The sequence below is a fragment of the Rhagoletis pomonella genome, unplaced genomic scaffold, assembly GCF_013731165.1.
Source record: "Rhagoletis pomonella isolate Grant_MI unplaced genomic scaffold, Rhpom_1.0 Rhpom_scaffold_00007, whole genome shotgun sequence".
NCBI classification, from domain to species: Eukaryota; Metazoa; Arthropoda; class Insecta; order Diptera; family Tephritidae; genus Rhagoletis; species Rhagoletis pomonella.
This window is the reverse complement of record NW_023458561.1, coordinates 51,528,567-51,538,527: the sequence shown is the minus strand read 5'-3', so window position 1 is coordinate 51,538,527 and position 9,961 is coordinate 51,528,567. Positions and strand designations below refer to the sequence as shown.

Genomic DNA, 9,961 nt, shown 5'->3' with positions numbered 1-9,961 from the left:
TTATTCTACAAAGAGAGAAGATTCTAATGGCAACTTCGAAAAATTTTATCGCTATATACAGTGGGAAGCACAAATGAGTACACGGTGTTTTTTTTTTTGAATATTTGCAAGGTTTTTAAAGCAAAATTTTTATTTGTTTCTTCATATAAATATAGCTCAGAATTTTTTGAGTATGCAGCTTGGCAGCCCATTAAATTTTAGTATAATAAAGTGCAAGTTTTAAGCGGTTGAAAAGTCCCGTTGATTTTTAATATTTTATTTTGGGGACAGATTTTGCGGGTTTTTTCATATAACAAGTGAAATTTAAAACTGGTAAAGTAAAAACTGGCGTTTGTCATGCTTGTATGGAAAAATGTGCGAAAAACCGTCAGCAAAAAAAAAAATATTAAAAATGAACGGGATTTTCCAGCCGCTTAAAACTTCCACTTAAAAACAAACTAAAAAAACTATATTCAACAATAAAAAAAACCGATTAAAAATTGAAATTTTAATGAAAATTTGTTAGATTTTTCTAGACTCTGTATAAAGTGTGAAAGCTTGATTTATATGGTTTGGGTTAAAGCATGAACCATATTTTTATGAAAAACTAACAAAAAAAGGTTAACTTTAAAACCCTTGCAAATATTTCACAAAAATCACCGCGTAATCATTTCTGCTCCGTACTGTATTTATGACTTCTAAGTTTCGAAAAAATTACTAACGGCTACTACTAAAAATTATACAAAGCAGATTCACTGCAGCTCTACATTTACATACATTTCTTTATGAAAATGTAAAAAACATTATAATTTTCGCATTTTACACTGATATTAAATCTTGTAAAGGATTTCAATGAAAAAATAAACCCTATAAAAATCTCAAGTAGCATACTGGTGTATAAATTGGTGTAAATTTATGGATTTTGGTACACATCTGATTAGATTGAATAAAAAAAGAACGTTTTGGTGTATTTGTTATTCCACCAGTATTTCTTTCAAATCAAAATTCTACCTTTAACATTTTGGTACTATTTATTTATTGAGATAAGTACGAAAACTACACCAGCTCCTAAAATGCGCCACTTTTTTCATTTGGTTCACAAATAGCTCCACGTTAACAAATGCCATTAAAATTAGTCAGGCGACATTCTGAGTAGTGATGTGCTGAATTCTCGGTACCCAATACTTGAAAAAAAAATTCGGTACCCAATACTTCCTTTTCGGTACCTTTCGTTATTATATCTGTGCCGTTCAATTAAAGTAGCTTAAGTCACTTTAGATGGTTTGACTTTGAATTAAAAAAAAAATCAGTTTCCTTTGAAATTGTTTTATATTTTAATTAAGATTCTATTATAGGGGCATCTTGAACTACATCTTTGGCTAGTTCAACGTTAAAATATTGTTTAAGAATCCAATGAAATGTGGCTTTAAAGGGAAAAGGACCTATCTCGACATAGGCTACTTTTGGGGGTAAAAATTATTGATATTTTATAAGACATAATGTACAAATAAGACGGTCCTTTCTCAAGAGATGAGCAATGTGTTTGTATGTATGTAGTTAAGTGAAGCAAGTATAATGTGTGCGTCGAACAAGGCAGGCAATTAATAATGATCAAGGCGAATTTAATAAGGTGGTGTTAGCCGTATATAAGTAAAAAATTACACTTACAAATTATACGCAGATATTCATACTGTCATTAGTATGAACTACAACAAACACGTAATTTTGATGTAATGTCCTCCACGGCGAAAAATTCAGATACGCCGGTAACACCACCTTATTAAATTCGCCCTGATACTGATGTCGCAAAACACACTCTCGCCTTCTTTTACTTATCGCAACCGTCTTTCCAATTGCAATAGTTCTGGTGGCAATATTATTTATTTTTAATAGCTGACACTATATGTATGTGTACATATAACTCATATTTTTGGCTTTTATTAGAAATTCCAAGATTTCGGTACCGAGCATCGAAAGTATTTGATACTTTTTAAATCGGTACCGAGTATCGATCAATACTTAAAAGTAGCGATTCAGCACATCACAAATTCTGAGAGCAATTGACAGTGGACCAAAGAATTCACCAAAAAATGAATATTGAATACACCACACAGTAGCTTTGTTTCTTTACAGATAGGTGCATTTACACAAGGTAGTGTTAGCCGAATATAAGTAAAAAATTACAAAAGCAAATTACAAGAAACACATAATTTTCACGTTATGCGGTGAAAAATTCAGCTGTTGCTCCAACATTAGAGAGATTAGGCACAGCTACTTTGATTTGCTTCTTTTACATATTTTTGTATTTTTTGATAAAAATGGGCGATTTATTAAATTTGATAAAGTGTGGCAAAACCTGAGTATTTGTGAACAATTTTTAAACATAAAATGCGATTAAAAATTCGCAGCAAATACATATGTTCAGTTGTCAAAAGCATCGGTCAGGTGTTTACTAGCTAGTTTCTGCTAGTTTGCGTTTCTTGACTTTCTATATTTCACTCGCTGTGAGCGTAATTCTGTAATTCTTCCCATTCTTCTTCCTGATAATGATCTGCTAGGAAAGTAAAGAAACAAAGCTAGTGTGTGTGTACATAATACACTGCCTGTTTTAATATGAGCTTATTATACATACCGCAAGTAGAGCTGCTATCAGTGTTGCCGTTTTGATAAATTGGTAGTTTCATTTCCGGGCTGTTCGAAATGTCAAAAATGCATTGAGCTGTTGTTGCATAGTATTCGTTTATTAGAACATTTGTAAAAATTTTAAATAAATTTTGTCGAATGGCGGTAATACAATGGTGATGTGAAAGTAGAAAAGCGTACTGAAAGCGTGCTAAAATGGCCTAAAACTCGTACCGAAATATTAAGCTTATGTTGCTGATATTCCGTAATTTTATTGCATCATGGTTAAATGAAAACAAATAAATAAAAATAAAATTGCGCGAGCACAGTAATAAATTTTTTTTGTTACCAAATATAAAATGTTTATATCGATTGTACTTTTTTTACATTTTAGACATAAATTAATCTCAAAGATTCATACTTTTGCATGAAGTAAAATCAGAAACGAAATAAAATATCAATATCTGATGATTAAAAAAATTTGGTAGTTTGGAAACTGATTTGGTAGGATTTTTTGTTCCTCAAATATTGTCGAGTGGTAACACTGGTTGGTATATTTAATACACCAGTGGTGAAATATGCATCAATAAGGCACCCCTACACGCTTAAAGTTTGTTTGGGTACTAATGATTCAACATCATGCCTTCACAAATGCAGCTATAAGTTGCATAGTATATATGAGTACGAACAACAGCGAGAATTTTTTCTACATAACATAGGCGAACGCTTTTTTGATTTCTTCTTTTCGTACGCGAACGTTAACAAAACATGTTGAAATGTATACGTTCGCGTTTGCGTTCGAATAATGGACGTGTGGTAGGCGCTTAACTGCGCTGTCAACTGTGTTCATTTGGAAAGAAACATTTTTTATACCAAATTCTCAAACTGAATTGTGTCTAGGGCAAAATAAATACACTGTTCTTGGCTTGGTAAATATTTTTGTACCAAACTCAAGAATCGGTGTAAGTTTTCAACGACGACCATATTTTCAAAGTATTATAAAAGTAAGGCTAAGTTCACAACCTAGAGTAATAACGTTACGCGATGCAATGGAAATCGCTCAATCCAAAGAAACTTCTTCGCCAGCATAATCGCTGGCGATTAAAAAGTAGCTAGTGTTTAAATTGCAGCAAAATTATACACGACTAATTTTTTATAATAGGGGAGTTTACGATGAGTAGCATTTTAGATTTAAAGTTGCTACGTACCAATCTAGCACATATTTTGTTGTTGGGAAAGCAAAAAAACGTGTGATACATTGCTACGTAGGGATTCCCCTAATATATTTTTTTTTGTTTCCACAAGCCTTTGACAATTTATACCGAAACTTAAGCATATTGTATTGTATATAATAGCAGTAGAAGAGATGTTTAATTTATTATATAAATATGTACATATGTATATTTTTTATTTATTTGGGCTTTAAGTATGAGAAAAAGCTACTACATAACTTTCATTTGCTTGCACAGCGATAAACACCAAAGACTATGTAAATGTTGGTTAGAAGCGATTTTTATGTATTCTCGCTACGCTAATACGTTAGGTTGTAAACTTAGCCTAATACTGAATCTCAGCTGGACGCCATATTAAAGCTGTATGACTATTATTTAACTAATTTAACAATTTCATTATGTACAACTCAACTATGCCACTTTATGTGTATTTCCGAACCTTTTTTAAACAGCGCATCTCTTAAAAATTTAATAATGGCGAAAAATTCATTGCTTTCAAAATATAAGTTTTTCCAGATTTAATTAAAAATCATCAAATCCTTATAAATTTTGAGGCGCTCGAGTTTTAGAGGGGGTAGTACCGAAATTCCCTCGACAGAATGTACCTCGTTTTTAAATTAGGTACTCGCATTCATATATATTCGCGATTTTCTTGCCTGCATATTACGAAAAGGAATGCTGAGATTTATAAAAAGAATTCCAAGTCGCGCAGATTAAAAAAGAGCTTCGGTGTAAATTTTATGTCTGAGTTAATTTTAAATTTGATTAGTAGTAAATTTTATTCCTCGAATCCTTTTGTACTCTTCACACTCATGAAAATATATTTATGCTAGAATATGGTGTAAATTCTTTACCATTATGGTGTATGATTTGAGCCTATACCAATACGTATTTTACACCAACGGAGTTTATATTATGTTCTAGAAATAAGAAAACTTGTATACCACTAGCATAATATATATGCCGAAAATCAGTAAACAAAATTTACGGTAGGTGTAAATAATGCACGAAAAAGCGGTATAACCTTTACACTGAATCGAAATAAACTGTTCAAAAACTGCGCTTAGAAATGGCATATTTTTTATATTGAAAATGTATATCACGCCGATGTAAAAAATACACAAAATATTTTGGTGTATTTTTGACTTTTGTGCTACTTGAGATACCTCTATAGCGCAAGTGTAAATATTTATGTTCATAAAAACATCTACTCACAACGTAAAAATCTTATTCCACGTCGGCGTTAGCGTCTTGTATTCCGTTTGCGTTTGCAAACGCGCATTTCCCAACTCGAGCACGCAGAATGGATCCGATTTACCGCCAATATCGGCAGCAGCCAAACCAGTCGCACCGAACACTTTCACCGTCAAATGACCAACATCACGTAAATTCTGAAAACAACGATGCCAACGATAACGATCGCGCATAATTTTCACCTCACGCGGATCCTCCTTGTACGCCTTGAGATCGGTAATGGTTTCGAGAGCGGTGGTGCCACTTATGGTCAACATAAGCAACACTTCACCAGAACAATCTTCGAAGGCACGCCAAATGCCGTGCGTGGTTTCACGCTGGAATACACTCAAATCGATGTTCGCTTTGCCGTAGAGCGCATTGCGATTCCACAGTGAGAGCTCCAGATTTTGATCCTCATCGAAGAGATGCAAATCAAATTGCTCCAGCCAACGTTCGGTCCAGGAAGACTTGCTTTTGTACTTCTCATTGCCGAGTCTTAAGTGAAGAGCAAAGGGGAGATGCGAAGAAAGAGACGAAGAAATATTAATTACATGGTTAATTACAGCGGTGATCTAATTTTCTTTATTATTTTTTTTTAGCTACAACCAATAATTGGGTGCATAGCAATTTATTATTGCTTACTCACCTAAATTTTATATGTATATCGGTGAGTTTGCTGCCATCGTCGGCCAATGGCAGATCTTTGGCTTTGACCAACAATATCGTGACGACCGAGCTCCAGATCTGTGACTTCAGACGCTTCGATGACTCTGCCAATTTGGTGTTACGCTGGAAGTGCTGCAAATGAAGGAGGAGGAGTTGCAACATTTTTTTTTTTTAATTCAACGATTTGAAGAGATGTATGTATGTATGTATGTATGTTTATTCATTATTTTCTTAATTCATAAAAATGTACAATAAAACAAAGACATAATCTTAAAATAACAAATTCAGTAAGAAAATAGTTAATGACATAGTATGCTACAATAAAGAGCAGTGGAAATGTCATTTCATAATTGTTACATTAGTGGGGGGCATAAGTAGAAAACAAAATGTAGTTGCGAATATGATTAGTAAAGTTAAAAATTATTAAATTAAATATATGAATACAAATTTATGCATAAAAATTTAGGCAAAGCATTCAAAGCAATTTCAGAACCTACATCAAAATGTATTATGTTAAACCTTCAGCGGTAATGCATTACTTATACACTAAGGCCCACTTGCACAACGCCGAGTCATCTCCTTAACTAAGTTAATTTGATAACTTGTCAAAAACGTATGGATTTAACCCCCCATTTGACGTTAGCTCTGAGTTAAAAATATAAATTTTCGTTGTGTAAGTCAGCCTAAATAATAGGTCGCAGCAAAACTTCGATATCTTCATGATTGAAGCCAAAAAGCCATATTTTCACCTCTTTGAGGAACACTGAAAGCGATCTAATATGCTGTATATCGTCGGGTAATTTGAGAAATAATTTACAAGACACTGTGGCGTAGAAGTTTCGAAAGAGTGTGGTGCGAAAGCTCGGAATTGCTATGTGAAATAACGATCTACTTCTCAGATTGTATGGATTGTATATAGGACTTTGAGTATATCCGCTCCTCATGAAAAAAAATTTTCAAAACTTTAAAGTAGTACAAATGACGCAAAGGAAGAATATTTAACTTTTTGAAGAGATCCATGGAATGTGTCATGCGCCCAACGCTACATATTCTTCGAATAAGACACTTCTGCATGACTAAAAGCGGACGAACCTTATTAGCGTATGCACCACCCCAGCAACTGATTCCGTATTGTAATTTAGAGTGGATTAACCCATGGTATACCATTATCAATAATTTGTTGGAGCACAGTTTTTCCAAACTATAGAAGGAACGTACGGCTGATAGAAGGTAAAGCTTCATAGCCGAAATATGCGAAGACCAACTTAGGCTTTGGTCTATTATAACTCCTAAATACTTAAAGTCAGGAACAACTTCGATGTTAAAGCAATTATTGTTGCAGTTAATACTATGATAAAAAGTAGCTACAGCATTTTGCTGAGTGCAATTATTAGAGCATAATATATATCGCATACAGTTCGAGGCATGAAAAGTAAATGCGTTATTTGGTATGTCTTTGTTACCAAGACTAAAATACATTAACTTCGTTTTATTGCTTGCTACCAGCTTGTGGCCTGCAAACCAAGATCTTAGCAAATGTAAGTCGTGGTTGATATCTACAAAAAGATTAAATGAGTTGTCTGATCCGTATGCAATGGCAAGGTCGTCAGCAAAAGCAGTAACCTTCCCAATAAAAGGCAACGAGAATACTGAATTGATATAAATCAAAAACAAGATTGGTCCAAGTACCGATCCCTGGGGTACACCTAGGGTTATAAATCTGGGTTCACTCAAATAATTTTCAATTTTAACTTTTTGAACTCTGTTCGTTAGGTAAGATTCAAACCATCTTAGGATGTTACCACGAAAACCAGCCGAATTTAATTTGCTCAAAAGAATAGCATGGTCAACCATGTCAAACGCTTTCGTAATATCGACGAATAAACTAGCACAACTCTTTCTTTCATCAATGGCCTTATATATAAATGAACAGAAATCTAAAAGAGCATCTTCAGTGGAGAGACCGGACCTAAAACCAAACTGCATTGGACTGAAGAAATTTATTTTATCCAGATATGCTAAAAGTCTACCCTTCACAGCTTTCTCGAAAATTTTGGTTATTGAAGATAATAAGGATATAGGTCTGTAGTTGTTTTTATCTTTTTTATTTCCTTTTTTAAAAAGAGGTATAACAGTAGCACACTTTAAGTCTTCTGGAAAAACTCCAGAGAGTATGCTTAAATTAAATAAATGCTTCAGAACGTCAACAATATACAATCCTATGCTCTTTAATATTCGATTTGAAATGTTATCACTTCCACTAGAACCAGAATTTTTTAGGTTTTTGATTATGATCAGAATTTCTGAGCCGGATATGGGATCAAAGAAAAAACTGTTACTGGGCGGGGCGAGTTCAGGATGCAATGGGTCAGTTTGACACGTACAAAAATTATAGTTGTTAAATATAGCGGGACCAGTACCCACGTTAACAAAGAAATCATTCAGCGCATTTGCAACTACCAGAGGATCCGAGACATCAGTGCCGTCCAAACTTAATACAAGCGAATCCGATTTGCTTTTTGATTTACGGTTAATAATTTGGTTTACAGCATCCCATTCTCTCCTGAGATCACCATGCGCTGAAAATAATAAATCTTGGAAATATTTTTCGCGATTAGATCGGATTTCTTTATTTAGCACATAAGTGAGGCCACGAACACGTTTCTTAAGCTTGGCATCTGTTGGACGTTTGCTGGATTTCAGACGTAAATTGTTTTTTACCTTAATCTTTCGAAGTAATTGGTGAGTTATCCAAGGCTTCAGAGCTAAAAGCGACTTTTTCCGATGAACAGTGAGACAAGAGTTGTTTATGTGAGCTGAAAGCGTATTTATAAACAGGCTATAAGCTTTTGTTACATCCGTTTCATAGAAAACAGTTCCCCAGTTTTCACAGAGAAGTGATTCTTGGAGTAATTTATAATCCAATCTTTTAGAAGTTACTTTCGTACAATAGTCTTTAATTGCCCTACTATTATTCAAGTTCACGAGTTGAAGGCCAGTCAGGCAATGGTCAGAGATGCCAAAGTTCAGATTTATACCGGCACGCATATGATCTACCATATTATTTAACCTAACGTATACATGATCAATACAGGTCCCTGAATCTGGGCGGGTGGTCTCTTGGATAACGGATGTTAAGCCATTGTCTGCCAGAAGCGCAAGATAGTTGTCCAACATTGAGTTAGTAGACAGTAAGTCAAAGTTGAAATCTCCTAAAATAAAAAGATTATTTGATTTTTCTGTACTTAGAAAAGTAGAAAACTCTTCATGAAAAAGTTTAAAGTCATGTGTGTGAAATCTATATACGCATACAAAGGAGAAGGATATATTGTTTAACTTCAACGACATTTTTAAAACATCAGCACTTGTTAGACTTAAGCTCGAAACTTCGCATTCGTAACAGTTTCGTATAAACATTCCAACACCACCTGCAGAGTAAGTATCATTTGCATTTGCAAAAAAATTGTAATTAGGAATACTGTAGTCATTAATTTCATAAGAAAAAATCCAAATCTCTGAAAGAAATATAATATCCGGAAGCTTGTTAAAGGCTTCAAGGTTGCAAACTAAAGGATCGAAATTACGCCTTAGACTTCTTATATTTTGATGCAAAATAGTAAAAGTATTGTCTTCTGATGCCAGTAAAGAAGAATCTGTGATAACATTTATGGTAGGACTGTTATTTATAAAAACTGATCTTGAATTCATTGTTTGAAGTGCACAGAGACTAAAATAAAAATTAATTTAAGAAATAACATTAAGGTCATCAAACGTTTTTATAATAACAGGCCTAGCATTTTCAGACTTTTTCATTAAAATTCTGGAATTAGACAACCATAAATATTTATAACCCTTTTCTTTTTTCACCTTACTAGCAGCTGAAAACAAACCTCTAAAATAGTAAGTAAAACTATTATTAATGTATATATTTTTTTTGCTGTCATCAGAAAATAGCGACGTATTAAGTCTTTTGTTTGCAGATCGCTTCGCTAGCATAAGTTTTTTCTTCATATCAGACGACTTCAGCTTGATGCAAACTATACTTTTTTTAATCGTGGTTTGAGATCGCTCCGAATTAATTTGCTTTACGTTTATTGCTTCAATCTCGTTGTCTAATACCTCCACATTCAATGCATCCCTGAAAATTTTGCCTATGCATTCTTTTGCATTTTCGTTGTTGACATTTGGCACTCCAACAATTTCAATGCAGTTTTCCAATTGTTTTT

At 33.7% G+C, this 9,961-nt stretch overlaps 1 protein-coding gene across 1 annotated transcript in view; it reads left to right on the top strand.

The window, feature by feature from the left end:
- LOC118743892 (multiple C2 and transmembrane domain-containing protein) overlaps window positions 1-9,961 on the top strand; it is a 110,783-nt gene that overhangs the window by 97,854 nt on the left and 2,968 nt on the right. The window lies entirely within an intron of this gene.